Source organism: Excalfactoria chinensis, chromosome 9, assembly GCF_039878825.1.
Source record: "Excalfactoria chinensis isolate bCotChi1 chromosome 9, bCotChi1.hap2, whole genome shotgun sequence".
In the NCBI taxonomy this organism is placed as follows: domain Eukaryota; kingdom Metazoa; phylum Chordata; class Aves; order Galliformes; family Phasianidae; genus Excalfactoria; species Excalfactoria chinensis.
Window position 1 is genome coordinate 4,442,544 of NC_092833.1, and position 15,764 is coordinate 4,458,307.

Consider the following 15,764-nt stretch of genomic DNA (forward strand, 5'->3'; position numbering starts at 1 on the left):
TCTTTGATACAGGGAATTTGTCTCATTCCAAGTACTTTGGGCACACTTCTTTGAAGGCATCACTTTGCAAATATTAAATACATTCCTCTAATTTGGGGAAATAAAAATTCATTTTACCAACAGAGATGGAATGCAGAGAAGCAGCTAAATTGCTGCTAGGAAAGAAAAGGAGAAATAATCCCTATTCGTATCTCAGGAAGAACAGCAGTGGCTTAACACGGTGCTGTTAAACAGCCTGCTGTTTCTGGCTCAGTGGCAACTATGAAGAAAAAAGGATTCAAGAGAAAATTCAGTACTGAGACTCCAACCCCGGGGCTACCTACCAGTAGAGATGCTCAGGGCTGACAGTCACAGACATGTGACACTTTTGTACCTGGGCTGGTCACCAAAACAAGCAAGATAAAATTGTGATGTAATGCTGGTGTGCAGATATACTTTAGACAGCATTAAGGTCATTCAGACACAAGAACTGTTCCTGTTGGAAACGCTTCACCAACAAGAACTGACTCTTCACTATAATTTTATACAACCCCAGAAAACCTCTCAATTGGCACAGAAACATTACTCATTTTGCATCGCATTCTTTTAGATGTGTAAAATAAATATAGCCAGTTACCATGTAACGCTACCAAATTCAAACAAGTTGGAATTCCCAGTTCCATGAGAATGCTTTAAAATATTGCTGTCTCACCATATTCACAACATAGAGAGAATTGACATTTTGATCTCTTAAATGTTGCCTAATACAGCAGGTCAAGAGAAGGTGAATACGTTGGTTTTGAAGAGGGCTGTTGTGCTCTAGTGTTTCCCATAAGAAACAAGCAATTGACATTTTACAACTCCATGTATTTCATGGACATTTAGTCACAGGCTCGTCAAACTCAGAAAAATGGTGCACTTATCATCAGCTTCTGTTTTCCTTTGTGCACTGATAACTAGTCTCCATACTATAGTGTATACAAGGGAATAAAGCAAAACAAGAAGCAAACAAGCAAACAGTGGGGTATATAAACAAAAGTTTCTGAATTCAATCAGATTAATTTTAAAAGAGTTAAACTACTACAACCTGTAAGAAAACAATCCAAGGCAAACAGTTCTTTTTACTCTTGATGGGACTGGTCCCAACTAACAGAAAACACTGATTTTGCCAAGACTGCTTTCCAGCATAAAGTGCAGAAAAGTACCTGCTAGCCAACAGCCTGCATTACACACCAGCACAGACAACAATGCAGTGGGGCTCCTGTTGTATTAAGAACTGCCCTAACCAGGTCATGTTTTTGTACCTCACCATTCAATAGTGTTTTCTGATTTTGTCAGTTTAATCTGATTATTGAATTCAAGGTGTGAAACCATCATTCCAACCACGAAGGAACAAAAGTAAAACGACTCCCTCAGCACTGCTAGTTCACAGAGCCCACATTCATGAATTTTCTTCCCAGTTTTGCAGATTGCAGAAGTACATAAACACGCTGGGATTCTCGAGGCTAAGCCAATACAGCAAAAAATATTTGAGAACCTCTTTGCTAAATCAGAACTCACATCTTTTCTAACTTAAAAACATGCACATTGGTTTTGCTTCTCAAAAAATTATATTCAATCTTCTTAAAGTGATCCAGAATTAACTGGGAAATTAGGCTGGAAAAGATCTCTCTGCAATGATCCACTGATTTAAAAAAAGCAAACAACAATATAGAAGAAAAATCCTCTAAACAATCAAGCTTGATAGGCTTATAATTTCTAATAAACACATAGAAAAAGACTTGTCTCACTTAGGCAATGATTTTGAATCTATTATAAAAATGCCAATAACACATTTTCCAGACAAATGCATTTCCAATTAGAAGTTTTCAAGTCATGGGAGGATTTATTTTTTTTATTTGCACCAATTACTCCTGAACCCAAAATGCTCCTACTTCTCATTCTCATCTCATTAACACAGGGTTATCAATCACTGCACCATGCGCTGGTATTTGACATATGATCTAAACACACAAACTTAAGATAAAATACTGAGACTCTACCCTTCCACCTGGAATTTTGTTGCTGTAGCTGCTGCTTGAAATTATATCTTTTTCTTTATTAATACATTTTAATTTGCTGTTCAGTAAGATACCTCCACTATTAGCATAAATTAAATCATCTGGCCCTTATACTCTTTTGAAACAGAAGATACTGAATTAAAAATATTTAAGAAAGCAAAAGTTATGGATTCTGATGTTCTGTATAATTTGATAGGTTGTTGTTAGAGCCTCATTCATATTAATGTTAAAACCCAGTTATTGGCTAATTGTTTCTTGTTTAGCAACAGAAGAGGAAAACAGAAGCAGGAAAAATGAACAGCCTTCAGTAGAATTGGACAGAAGTATTATGTAAGTCTTATTCACACAGTGAATGCAAGTCAATGCTCAAATCCCATGCGCACCTTTAGATTAAGAGCTAAAGTGGTCTTAAATGGAATTCTGCCTTTCTGTAAGGTCCTTCCTTAAGAGAGCAGACTTCACTTATGGTACTAAGGTATAATGTCAAATGAAAAACAACACCTGCAGCAGATTTCTGTTAGACCCCAGGATAAACAAAGATGTTAATTTCCAAACATATTTTGCTTACACAGGGAACCAGGTGCTTTTTGTGTTTAGGGAACAATCAAGTGGGAGTCATGATCTCCCCAGACCTGTATCTGTTGGTTAAAACAAGGACAACAGATGCATCAATATTGCAATTATTGATTTTGTTAGATTAAATGCCCATTTTCTAAGGAATTTTTACACCTCGACTGTCAGCTGTATCAACAAGTTTTGCAGTTCTTAAGAATTCCATTTGTAAACAGTAACCTCAGCATTTACAGAATGAATCCTTCAATAAGCAGCACTCTTGCTTCACGCCAGTGTGGGGCTGCACTCGCTAGCAACCCACACCCTGACAGCTGATTGAGTTTGCTTAGGACATCCTTCCCAAAGACATTCCATTAATTTCTATAGAGGAAATTTGCTTTTTCACACCAATGCAAGAAAACCATACCAGTCAACCTTTGCCTAAAAAGCAGTTACAACTTTGCCCAAAGAAACAGAATATTTACTATATGTCATGTATGGCCAGAAGGAGAGGATAAGGGCATTTCCCCCACAAACTGCAAAAACTTATGAGGCTACAATGACTGTAAACCAAGATATTCTTGACACATCTTCCACAGTTTTTACATCGTTTCTGCTTTACCACACTTCTGACACACATGGTGGAGCAAAAGTGGACTCCTTGGGGTCTGTTCTGCAGACAGATAATTGTTTCAAGGGGGTCCAAGAGAGCCTGGAACTAATCTAAAGGTGGATACCTTCAGATTTTCTATGCACTGCTTTTCTAATTACAGCAGAAATAAACACTTTCCTCCTGGCACTTTAACCCATCAAACACAATAGTTTGCTAACTCTAATGTCACAGTCCACTCATTCTGCAAAATCTCATTCTTGAAGCAAGAGAGAAAATTATCACGTTTCATTTAGCATAAACCCAATCTCTGCTCCTTCTATACATCAAGTAGGTTTGCTCATTTCCTTCCCTGATCCAAAAGAATTATTGAACTTGTTTATCAAAAACACTTGCTATCGTGAGATCAGAGCTTGCCTGTTGGTAGGAATCAACAGACATTGAGCCTTTCATTGGATGACTCCCCCCCACACCCCTGAAGTCAGTAATGACAGCAGTTCTGCCACCTACCACATGAAGCACCAGGAAGATCCAAGGCTCCTTCGCTTTGTCCGAGCTGAGATGCCTGAAGAGAACGAGATTCACCCTCTAGCTTCTGAAGACAAGTGGGCAGAAAAACTTGTTTCCTACAAGAGAAGAAAGAATTGGAGTCAGCCTTGCTACCAAGTGGTGCCAACTTCAGCCAGGCCATGAAAACTCAAAAAGCAGTGTGTGTGGGAAACCAGGACAGAGGGAAACTATTAGTCAGCTCATTTCAGTAGAATGTAGTAGTGCTTTGGTAAAGATATTCTATACTCCCTGCAGCTGCTAAGACTTGCTCTCCCAGAGCTCCAGCTCTGCACAGTACTTGCTGACAAGCCCCAACTCCTCAGGCTCAGTACAGTAGGAGACCCAGTCTTGAAGCCCCACTGCCTGCTGCTCCCCAGCTGCCAGCCAGCAGCAAGAATGCCCTCATCTACAGCCCTGCAATGCTGTGCCTGGCTGTGTCCCAGAGCAAACAGCTCCACTCCATGCAGGGGGGAAAGCACTGCAAAGCAACTTCACTACGGATACACTCCTCAAAAATAATTTTAAAAATAAATAAATAAAAACATTTTAGGATACATTTATCTTTATGCCATCAGAGCCCTCAGGGAGCAGAGACTGAAATGATCACAAGGCAGTTTTCCCCCCTCTCTGTGTGGCCTGCAGCCAGGAACACACTAGCCTCACACCAATATTTTGCTTCATTTGAAGCAAGCTGCAGTTCGACCAGCTCTATCCTTTAAAGGCAGGGATTTGCTGGTTTTAATCTGTTCCAGACAGCAAATGAATTGAAAACAAACATCTACATTCCTACATCAACATTGTGAGTTTTCCTGGCTTGTCCTAAAAATTAATCCTCTCTCTGTTTTCCTACCAGATGGATCCCACACGTTTACAGCCTCACCTAAAACATCCCTAATTCACCTGATCTCTAATACACCAGACCTCCAGCACATAGAAAAAGCCTCCAGCTAATATCCTCTCAGATATGAGAATAACTTTCAATGTATTAAAATTACTAGTAACAAAAGCATTTATGCAGGCATTTTAATTACTTCTTATACATTCAGGCATATTATATTAAACATAAAAAATACTACAATTCAAAAAGGGAAAGAGAAAGAATGCTACCAAATAAAAAGGTGGTTCTATCCCACTGGAGTTACACAGAGTTCTCCTTGTAAGAGAACTTTTCAAGACAACCCTTATTCTCAGAAGTAGGGCTGCTAATGGGGCTCATAAAGCTGCCTGTGGCTAGAACAGCACCACTGATCACCCTCATTTTTTGTCCCGATAAAGTCACAAATACATGGAATGAGTTCTCGCTCATCCTCTGACACACTGCTACAAAGGCTGCTGGTCAGAGGAAGAGAATAAACTGGTAACTACACAGGCAGAAAGTAACAGGCTTAGCATACAGCACAGACAACTTCAGTTTAATGTTCAGAGAAGCTTCACAGCAGGGAGGATAACTGAGACCACCAAGAGACTGCACATCAGAGATTTCTCACTAGAGCTGGAACTGCATTGCATAGGAATGCATTCTCACTCCCAATCCCACCCTCTGCAATTCCATGTGCCTACATGTGATGCAGGAGTCACGGCTGTTAGCTAGTAGGTGTTATGGAGCATCACTAAGCATGACGTGAAGCACCACTGTGTTAATTAATGTGTGGTAATTTAGGAGGTCTGAGAAGTCCTGGGAAGATGTGGACTGAGGTGTGAGAATGAGGCAAACACACACATGTGATTCATGACTCTGCTCCATTTCTGCTTGGGCCTCTACGTTCCCTCTAGCCTCACTGCAAGGTAAGGAAAGAGTGAATGACAAGATATGGATGCTACGTTACAGCTGCTATTTAATAAAAGCTTCTCAGTTCTATTCCTAGTTCTGTCAATTTATAGTCAGCAATCACTACAGTAAAAGTCTTGGATTAAAAAACAAACAAACAAACAAAACCACACACAAAAAACATAGTCCAGCAGAGGACAGCACAGGGACATAAGCAAGCACAAACCTGCGCTCATCATAGCTTCAGTCTTTGAAAGGAACTAGATTTGTTCTGCTGGAGGTGCTTAACTCCTAATTCCTGCAGAGCTCTGCCCTTCCCCTGTTTGGTCCACACCCTGAGAAAGACAAGTATGCTTCCACAGGGCTCTTCAGCCCTTATTGGAAATCTGGCTTTTTAAAATACTATTATTCCTATTTTAATTCCTAGGGGAAAAAAATAATCTCATCTTGAGCCACACTCCAAACAGCATTTGGGATCAATGTGAGGATGTAGTGTCTGTTTGCCATTCAGAGATGGCATGCCAGCAAGTAGACAGCCAAAAGCAAGAAGTCAGCACAGCCTGCATAACAGCGAATACCCGCTGAAAGTCCCTCCATCCAGCGGCTACCTCCTTTGTAAGTCACATCAATCGAAATGAGACCGTGGAGCGACTGCGGCAGTACAAGTGCAGTGATCCCAGAACAGCCCATCACTGAACGCTAGGGAGCAGCGTTTCTCCAGCAAACTAAAAACGCTGACCGACCGTGCGGCTTTTGTTTTGGGTGTTTTGTTTTGTTTTCCCTGTTTTTGTTTTGTTTTTCTTTCTTGTCACTCCGCTTTTCAGAGCACTTCACCAAGAAAAACCATCAGGAGTCGGAGCGGGATGGATCGAAGGGTGAGGCTGCAGGATAGCACAATCACTGCTGGTCTGTGAGCAGGGCAGCTGCCAACCTGGGGGGACCTGTATGGGACTTCAGCAACGGCAGGACGGTGCTGACCAGAACAAGACTGACAGGCAACATCTGTCTCCAGAGACATGCAGAGCAGTGCGCAGCTCTGCAGCTCTGCTTCTGGAACCACAAGTCAGCGGGGAGGCACAGCACCTGTACTGCTGCACCACAGTAACTATCACTCTATCGACTCTATAACTATCCCCTATCACTCTTAGAGGACTTTAGAAGCCACAGAAAGGAAAGACACGCCTTATTGTGTTAATGCAAAAAATGTTCTAGCCCAGAAAAAGCTATTCTTCAACACGTGGTATGAGAGCCCATTGAAATGCAACACATGAATGCGCAGGTGTAAGCTACAGCCACACACATCTTTAACACAGTATTTTCTACAATGTTGTGTATGTCAGCATTTAGACAAAGCTTTTGTGTAGATAAAATGGGTAACGCTGGTAACATTCAGCACTCACTCTTCTCTTGCCTGAAGTACCCAATAGAAAGAAGAAATTATGCAAGTCCCAACAAGCGATATTCTTTATTTCAGAGTTCCTGACAGCTTCTTGGTGGCAGAACTAATGAAACTCAACTCATATTTCCCCTGTTCCACCATACAAAGAAGCGTAGAATGATGCAAATATCTAATTTACATAATTTTACTTCTACAGTAATTATTATATGTGAGGAAACACTTACTCGAGTGTAAATATGAAGAACCGTAGCCATTTGGTTTGAAGTATGGAAACAGAAGATAAAAATGAGGTTCAAGGGAAGAGAAAGGTTTAATAAAATAAGTTGTCTCGATTATCCGCTCGCAGAAACAGGGATGTTAAACATTCCCAGTTTTCTCACGTTTTAAAGTTAAACTTTTAATTAATTCCACAACTACAACATACACTTCTCTTACAGTCTGCTGAATGTTTTACGTAAGTCCTCTTATGGCAAATGCAGATAGCAAGAAACAAGCAAGCATCTATTTTGTAAGTGCTGTGGGGATTTTTAAAGCGTGAGCAAAAAACGTGAAGCTTCTTTTGTCATTTTCTTTCTCCTCAGCAATCTTTGTGCTGGATAGCAGAAACTCTGAACCAGAGCATCACTAATCTCTATTTATGTTAAGTATTTTATTCATTTTATGATGGCACTTAAAACCTTTCAGTTAGTGCTGATCAGAAAAAGAGACAGTACACAACCACTTCCCCAGTGAATAACAAAGATTAAGTTTAAACATCCCGCAATAAATGCCTTTTCATACTCAAAAGACTGAAACATGTCACGTTTTGATTCTATGCAATAAGCAACAAATCTCACCAACCTCATCAAGATGTTCTGATAAGGGCAAAACAAAGTATCCAGTATTTCCTTTGGTATACATCTATTCTATGATGCAGAAATGCCACTTCTCAATAACTGTGTTAAACTTATTACACTCACAAAGTCTTTCATTAGCTTTAAGGCATCCTTGCCCAGAACTTAGAAACACAGAAGAGCTTGGAAGAAGCATGCAGTATCTCAGTCTTAAAGGTCTTTCTCCATGGCTTCTATCTCTCCAATACCTGCTTAATGTAAGACTGTAAAGTATGGTTTACCCCTCTCCCATTTTACCATCAGTGTCACTCTGCAACTAATGCAGGAGTGCATTTTGCATCTAAAATATGAAAGGACAGAGAAGTGACAAATAAAATCCTAGTTCTTCATTGCCCCATCCCAATATACAAAAACAAGATGCCTTGCAAGTTCCATCAAGCAATATTTGAATTATTATTCTGTTTCTTTGCAAAGTCAGTATGAAAGGTGTTGCCTACAGCTCCTTTTACCAATGCACACAAAATGTGAGGATAACAGTTTTCCACACAGGCTTCCTAAAGGCAAGGAAGAGGGTAGACTTGACACACATTTGGTTTCGTACCCTTTCATTTGCCAGACAGAGAGCAAAGCCCAATGAGAGTCTTTCAGTATACCCTATAGCTCTCCCAAAGCTCCAGGATATCCTGTCAATCTCTGTTCATTAAGAAGAGTAGCAAAGCACTCCAGCTTACAGGAGTACAAAAGACCACAGCATGAACAACCCTCATGTTCCTAGCAGCACCAAGGCAAGAGCAGTTCAGGAAGACAAGCATCTCACACTGGTGCTATGCTCAGCTGCAGGGTCAGCTGTCCAGGAGGAGCTGGCAGAGGACATGGCCAAGAGTCAGCATTAGGGAGACAAGATGCAGATAAAAACAGCACACATATCACTGGAGCATCGAGCACTTATCTGGCATGAGTGTGCTCTGCATCTTGTGCTACTATTCCTTAACTACATGACATGAGATTATCAAAATCATCACAGAATGCTGCGGGATATTACAAGGTCTTCATTTACTTTGGTGCACACAAAGTTAACGGATGTGTAATAATTGTTACAGAATCAATGTCCAAACATTAGCTTTTTACTTGTAACTTCTGGTTTCATTCCAGCACTCTTTAGGACTTTTGTCACTGTGGGTTTTCCTTTAGAAAGAAGATATATATATATATATATATATATATATATATATATATGTGTGCACAAAAGAGTTTAGTCTTTTTTACATCTGGAAAAACACCCTGGAGATGCTCATCTTTCTCTATCAACTGCAGAAGTCCCAGAGATACTTTCTTCATGCTTTGGGTCCTTCACAACATCTAAACTAAGATGGGATCACAACACCATGTCATAATCTCATTGCAGCTAGGAGCAGAAGACACTGTGTGTTGTGGACTGCCTATCATGCTCCATCAATATCCAAAATCTGTACAACAGAGCAGGAGCACAGGAGTAAAAAGGATGCCATCAGATGAAAAGGAACACAAGCCAACCAGATACCACTCATAAAGAACAAGCATCAAAAGTGACAACTGAAGCCAAGAGTCCTGGGGGAGAGAATGCTGCTTTGTCCTATAATTAAATTTACTCTTTCTTTGCCAACCTCCCTAATCCTGTTTCGAGTGGGAGTCATTTTCTGACAGGAAAAATAATACATATGGAATCCAACAAGTTCTTTCAGGCTGAGATGAGCAGGAGGGTAGGGTGGGAAGCAGGGCTGGCTTCTCAGGGAAGCAGGAAGTGAGGCATCCTTGCAGTTGAGAAGCTCAGTTGTTTGACCTAGAGTAGCCTTATCCTACATCAAAAGACATGGGAACCTTGCAAGCATACAACCAAGGCTTCTGAAGTCTCAAGAGCTTTTCAGAAAACCCCAAGTTTGGCTTTGAGACTGGATACCTTTCTTGAGTCCCCCACCATTTTTTCTTTCATGGTTATGGAAAGTCACAGAAGTAATAGAATTGTCCCCTTCCCCCCCCATAAGCAATACACACATCATATATAGACACAGATACACTAAATCCTGTGTGATTCTGCAGACAGGGAAGCACATCAGTGCCTAAAACAAACCAGCTGTCCTGAAAAAACTACCGAGATTTAACTTGGATTATAATAAATGGATGTAGCCCAAAAACTGGGTTTAAGCTTTCTCCTCTAAGTCAGCATACATGCAAACTCGGTCATGGTACATCTGTAGAAAAGCTCATCCCTGCTGGGTAAGTGCAAACAAAATACAACAAAGTGGTGTGAGAGAAGTGGGTTAGACCATTCCCTGCTTTGCTCAAAGGAAGCTCAATAGAGATTCCTGTTTCTGACTCTAAGCAACGCTGACCATTAGCTTTTTCCTGACGAGCTGTCAAAGTCTAACAAATTACACCAAAATTCTACTCCAAGAGCATTTCGTCTAGAAGCACCTTGCTGAACTGGGGGCTATCTGAGGCTTTTCCTTGAGTCAGAGTAGTCTGAGGGTCTTTTTGTGATGTCTGAGATCCTTCTGCCAGGTTAACAAAAGTTAAACTCCTTTAAAGACCACCAGAATGCTCATGGTCAGATGACAACGAGGAAGAAAGGTCTAATTCAGATATATATATTTGCAACTATTAACCATCTAACAAACATGAAGCAAGAAGTCAACTTGTTTTCAAGTTCTCACTGTTGCTTATTGAGTAACATTTGTTTAAGAGTTTTTTGGCATTTTTCCAATATAGTTGACAGCTAAATGATATATAATCTGGTTTTCAGCAAGACAATTACCACGTAAAACTGAATACACCGAAGCAGTAAACGACAGGTTACAACACCTAGAACAAGATGCCACACCTGAAAAAGCTAATATTACCCAAATAACTATTATCTGTAATCACCAGAATATGCCGAAATTATTGCTTTATTTAGTGAAAGATTAAGCCACCTGTTCTTAAAAACACAGGCTAGGTATGTGTTTACTGCTCCCCTCAGCATCAAAGGGATTCCATAATCATTCCAGTAGCACATTATTGTTAATGATGCGTGAACCTCAAGTTCCAGGGCCAGATTGAGCACAGAGACAAATAAACAGTGCACCAATTAAGATTCTCTATTAAGTTACTCACACTTCTCAAGAAACAGAGAATCTGATTCAGCATCAGAGTTTGTAATTGGAAAAGTGCAGAACTAGATTTTCAGAGAAAACTATTTAAGTAATCTGAAGTTAAAAGTGTTTCATATTTCACACTGAAGTGACCCCTTCAGTTCCTCACTCCTGGCAAAATATTACTGAGAATCAATGAAGTTCTGATTGACAGAGAAACTTAACATGAGCCAGCAGTGTACTCTTGCAGTCCTGAAAAATCAAACAGCATCCTGGGCTGCATCAAAAGGGCAAGCTTGCTCAGGGTACACTCAATTCCACTGTTAAGTCACTGATAAGGATATTGAAGAGCACCAGTCTCAAGACAAACCCCAAGGAGATCACTCATAACCAGCCTCCACCTGGACACAAAATCATTGACATCAGCCCTCTGGCTATGGCCTCCAACCAGCTCTTCATCTACCAGCCTTCAAATCCACATCTCCGATTTAAAAATAAGGATGTGGTGGGGGACCATGCCAAAGCCCTTACACAAGTTCAGGCAGATGACAACAGATACCCTTTCTTTGCCCACTGATGCTCTCTCCATCACAGAAAGCCACCAAAGTGTTTCCCTTTATTCTAACTACCAGGGACTTCACCTGACAGCTTTTCAGATATGATGGAGAGCAGATCAGCAGCTACACAAACCAATTCCCTCAGTACCCTGGGATGAATTTCATTTGGCCCCATAGGCTTGTATACATTCAGCCTTGTGAAAAAGTCTCAGACTCGCTCCGTTCTTACACTGGGAGGGATTTTGCTTCCCCAGCCTTCAATAAGACCACATTCAGGGATACAAGAGGCGACGCATCATAAAACCATGATTACGAAAACAGAGCTGTTTGAATATACCATATGTGCCCTGTGAAAAAGAGTCTAGTTACATTAAGATATTGTTATATACTGTAGAATTTTTCTGAAGTTCTGTATCTGCTATGAGAACTACTACCACTGTAGCCGTAAATACATCTTAAAGCAATCAAATGCATTTGTGCAGTCTTCAAAAACAAGGTATTCTATCATCTCAGCCATAAAATAAATATCTGGAATGAATGGAAAAGGGAACTGAACCAAAACCAGATTGCAATATGCAATAAGTCTGGAAGAGTTTTGACCCAGTTTTGCACTTCCCAGCAAGCATCTTCCTAACAAGCCTGATAGCAGGTATGTGTACATTTGTAGTCTTTTGCAGACAGATACAAACAGGCTCTGCTGTCACTGCAAGCAGCTTGCATTATTATTCTTTTGGCATAAGCAGGACATGGTGCCAACAGCAGCACACCTTGCCCTTGGGCAGCTCTCACCTCCTCAGCATGAGCCCCATGAGAGCTAAGGCAACACAGCCTCTCACCCAGGAATTGCACACATGGCTGAACAGCTTAAGAGCCTGTTTACATGCTGCCTCCAGGCCTCCCTTGAAACTCCTCTGCCAAACAGCCCTGTACTCTCAGAAATCCCATCTTAAGCCCAATCTTAAACCCAAACTCATCTCTCAACATTTCTAAGCAGCTCTTTTCTGGGCAGGCAGAGCTGAGTTCAGCATACAGGTATGCTCTGTTCATAATCCTGCACTCAGTGCTGCATGCTGTTTCTCTGTGCTGTAGTTCCCCAAGAAAAGCATTCCAGGTACACAAGCCTTTTAATTCAAAGCTGGCAAACCTGGAAACCTTAGCTCTAAATTGCCACCCTTTATTTGCAGGTCTGTCTTCTATTCACTGCAAATAACACAACCACACAACAAGTTCATTTGTTGAGGGTTGGGGGGAGGCTGGTTTTTGATGTTTTATTACGTTCTCTGCCCTCATGGCCAACTTTCCTATTCATTAGATTCCACTCAGGATCTGTTTTAAGCAGTGCACCTTCTAGGGGTGGTTGAGCCAGCACCACTGTCATCTAAATTAATCACCTTTTCTTCAGACTTCACCTGATCTGTTTGCTATTTACTTGCATTTAGTCAGAACGGTTTCAAGGGCTGGGTATTGCCAAAATAGTATGCACTGATAGTTATCTGCAATTTGATTCAGGGTGTGTAGATTGTCAAGTGATGACTCTATCAAAGCTTCATCATGTGTTAATTTTATGCATTGATGTATACTTTTACTGTGTTCATGTTTTACTTTATACATTGATGTATGGATTAATTCAGGAAAGCTTTAAATATTTAAATGATAGTAAACCTGTGTTAACAACAGTATACTTGTCTAGAAGGGAAGTCCTGATGTTTCACAACAAATTTCAGGATGCCAAATGAAAGCAGCTGCAATCAAAGCTTTTCAGAGTTTTAATGGAGACTCCCAAAATAAGAGATTAACACATCCTTGTACGAGTCCCCAGAACTGCTAAGAGAGGCTTCAAGCTGCTACTGAAACAGCAAACACTTGGGGAGGTGGATTCTAAAAGGACCATTCCGACCGTCTCGCTGCAGCCTTCACATCCCACCTCGGGACAGTAGGTGGTGCTGTCTGACGTGCTCTCCCCTATCATTTCCTCCTCGCTGAAATACTTCAAGGCTTTTTTACAATACACATTGAGAAAAGTTACAACTGGGACCTTGTCATTAAGCATAAAATAAATATTACATGACATTTCCTGATTATGAATCTGCTTCATTTCATGGTGTATTTCTTAGAAAACCACCTCCTTACAAAGTGTTTGTCCATTCAAGATCAGAACGCAGTTACCAAACACCTGGCAGAACTGACATCTGTCGTAACTTTGCAGCCCTCCCAAACATTTTAGGGAAAAGGAGCCCGTTAAGAAATGATTGCACATATTGCAAGGTTTTTAAAAGCACAAGAACTAATTCCAATTTGCAGACTGTAGTACGCAATCACTACAGAACAAGATTAGCTCTTAAATCTGACAAATCGTTTGTTGAACAAAAAGCAAAAACAACAAAAAAAAGCCATATGTTGAAAGAGATCCCATATTTTAATAATCTGACTTTCAACAAGCTAATACTATATTCATAATTGAGTTTCATGCATTCATGTGTGGTTTTTTTTCCTCCCATTATTAATACAGCACCAATATCTGGCTTGCTGGATGCTGCCTTCTGATCCCATCAGTCTCCCTTTACTGCTTTGCTCAGCCGTGGCTTTCAAGCTTCTCCTCTTCCCTTTGAAGTCCTTCACAGAAACAACCTTCTTGTGCTGTGACTCCTATTTATAATTATGTTTTCCCTTTCCCTTAAATGATTCAGTAGTTACATTAGCGTCACAGGTAGACGGGGCACAAACAGGACTACGAGGCACCTTTCTACCTCTGGGCTACCTGCAAGGTCTGCAATATCACTTTGGTCCTTCAGAACTTTCCTAAGGTCTCCCCTTGAACAAAATGCTTAGCCAACAAAAAAACCAACATTGAACAGAGCAGCCAAAACGCACCTGTTCCAAAACTGAGAATGGCTGTATTTCTGTAATATTTACACTTAGAAGTGCCATGAGCTCAAGACACAGACACATGGTAATATTCAAAAACATTCTAGCACGTCAGTAGACTATTTCCATGCTTGAGAACAGGCGTGCAAAAAAGCCCTCACAGGGCTGACTGCATGGCTTAACTGTCCTCTGCACATTCCATGCTATTTGTGCTTCCTAGACTCAAGAACAGCTCAAGCAGTCAAAAGCAGCTGAACTTTCAGATACAAAATTCCTTTGCATGTCAACACAAAACAAAAAGCTCCAACCAAAAGTTTGTACGGCTGCAATGAAACAAATCAACAATATCACATAAGGAAACAAACAAACAGGAACCAAGTCTTGCACGCAACTTGTTCCAAAACACAAACAGGTTTTGTTTTCAAAATATGTATTTTTCCACAAACAAAGTCTTCATGCATTAATTCCTTATCCAAGATTATGGACATTTGTCAGCCTCCACACTGTGCTGTCCCTCTCTCTCTCACTACGCAGAACATTTCAGCAGTGAAAGTATTTGGAATCACTGGTGTCAGAGAACAGAAAACAGCCTATTTCTTCCACTCCATGCAGAGAAATGACAGACACAGGGATGAGCTGAAACAGCAGGGAGAGCAGGAGGAGCCCCAGTGGGAGGCACCAGGACAAGGGGACACTGCCAGCACAGCACAACTGCTGCTGTCTGCAGAGGGGCTGAGTCTCCAGCAGCACCAGCTGGGAAACTGCAAGCATGGTGCAGTGCTTGTAGGCATTCCACATCTTTAGTCCTTCTTAAAACAATGTTTTTCCCCTTGTTTTTCACTCTCATAAATAAAAGGGGCTATGTTCAATGTCTGAGACAGGGACACATTTTTCAACTCCCAGAAGCAGCTGTAAGAAGACACAGCTGTTCTTCCCAAGGGGCTTCACAGAAGGAAGCCAGCTTTAAAATTAAGCCAATCTCCAATCTCTTCTCAGGATACACACCAAATTAGCAGGGGAGGCCTGGCACCACCTCACAGTTCCTGCAGGCCCCCCTAGCAGCCTGGTAGATTTAGCATCACAAGCAGCTTCAATCAGCATTTCTTCTATAGCTGCCTGGAGAGCAGCCACCTCCAACCAACTAAACTGCAGGTGACATCTCCACAGATAACTGCGGGAACGTTGGCGCTTCTCCCATACAGACATCCTGTTCTCATAGTCAGCCAGTCCATGCTCATGCTCTGCAGGAACACTTGTAGCAGTACACCCCAATCCCCCAGGAACACAGACAAAACTGTAACTGCTCAGCACACTGCAGGCACACAGGTTCACTGTCAGCATGGACACATTCACACCACCTCATGCTCTCCTGGGTAGATAAGACCCCTAGTGCAGCTCACCGTATGGCCTGGGAATAAGCTGCAGTATCAAAGCAGCACCTCCTATTGAGGCCCACCATGCTTTGTCTCCAGGTCATGGCTGACA

General features: G+C 41.3%; 1 long non-coding RNA gene across 1 annotated transcript in view; it reads right to left on the reverse strand.

The window, feature by feature from the left end:
- LOC140255931 (uncharacterized) overlaps positions 1–15,764 on the reverse strand; it is a 134,354-nt gene that overhangs the window by 92,860 nt on the left and 25,730 nt on the right. Inside the window, exon 2 of the long non-coding RNA XR_011904615.1 lies at positions 3,712–3,827. This is a non-coding gene — a long non-coding RNA (uncharacterized lncRNA). The remainder of the gene's footprint in view (positions 1–3,711; positions 3,828–15,764) is intronic.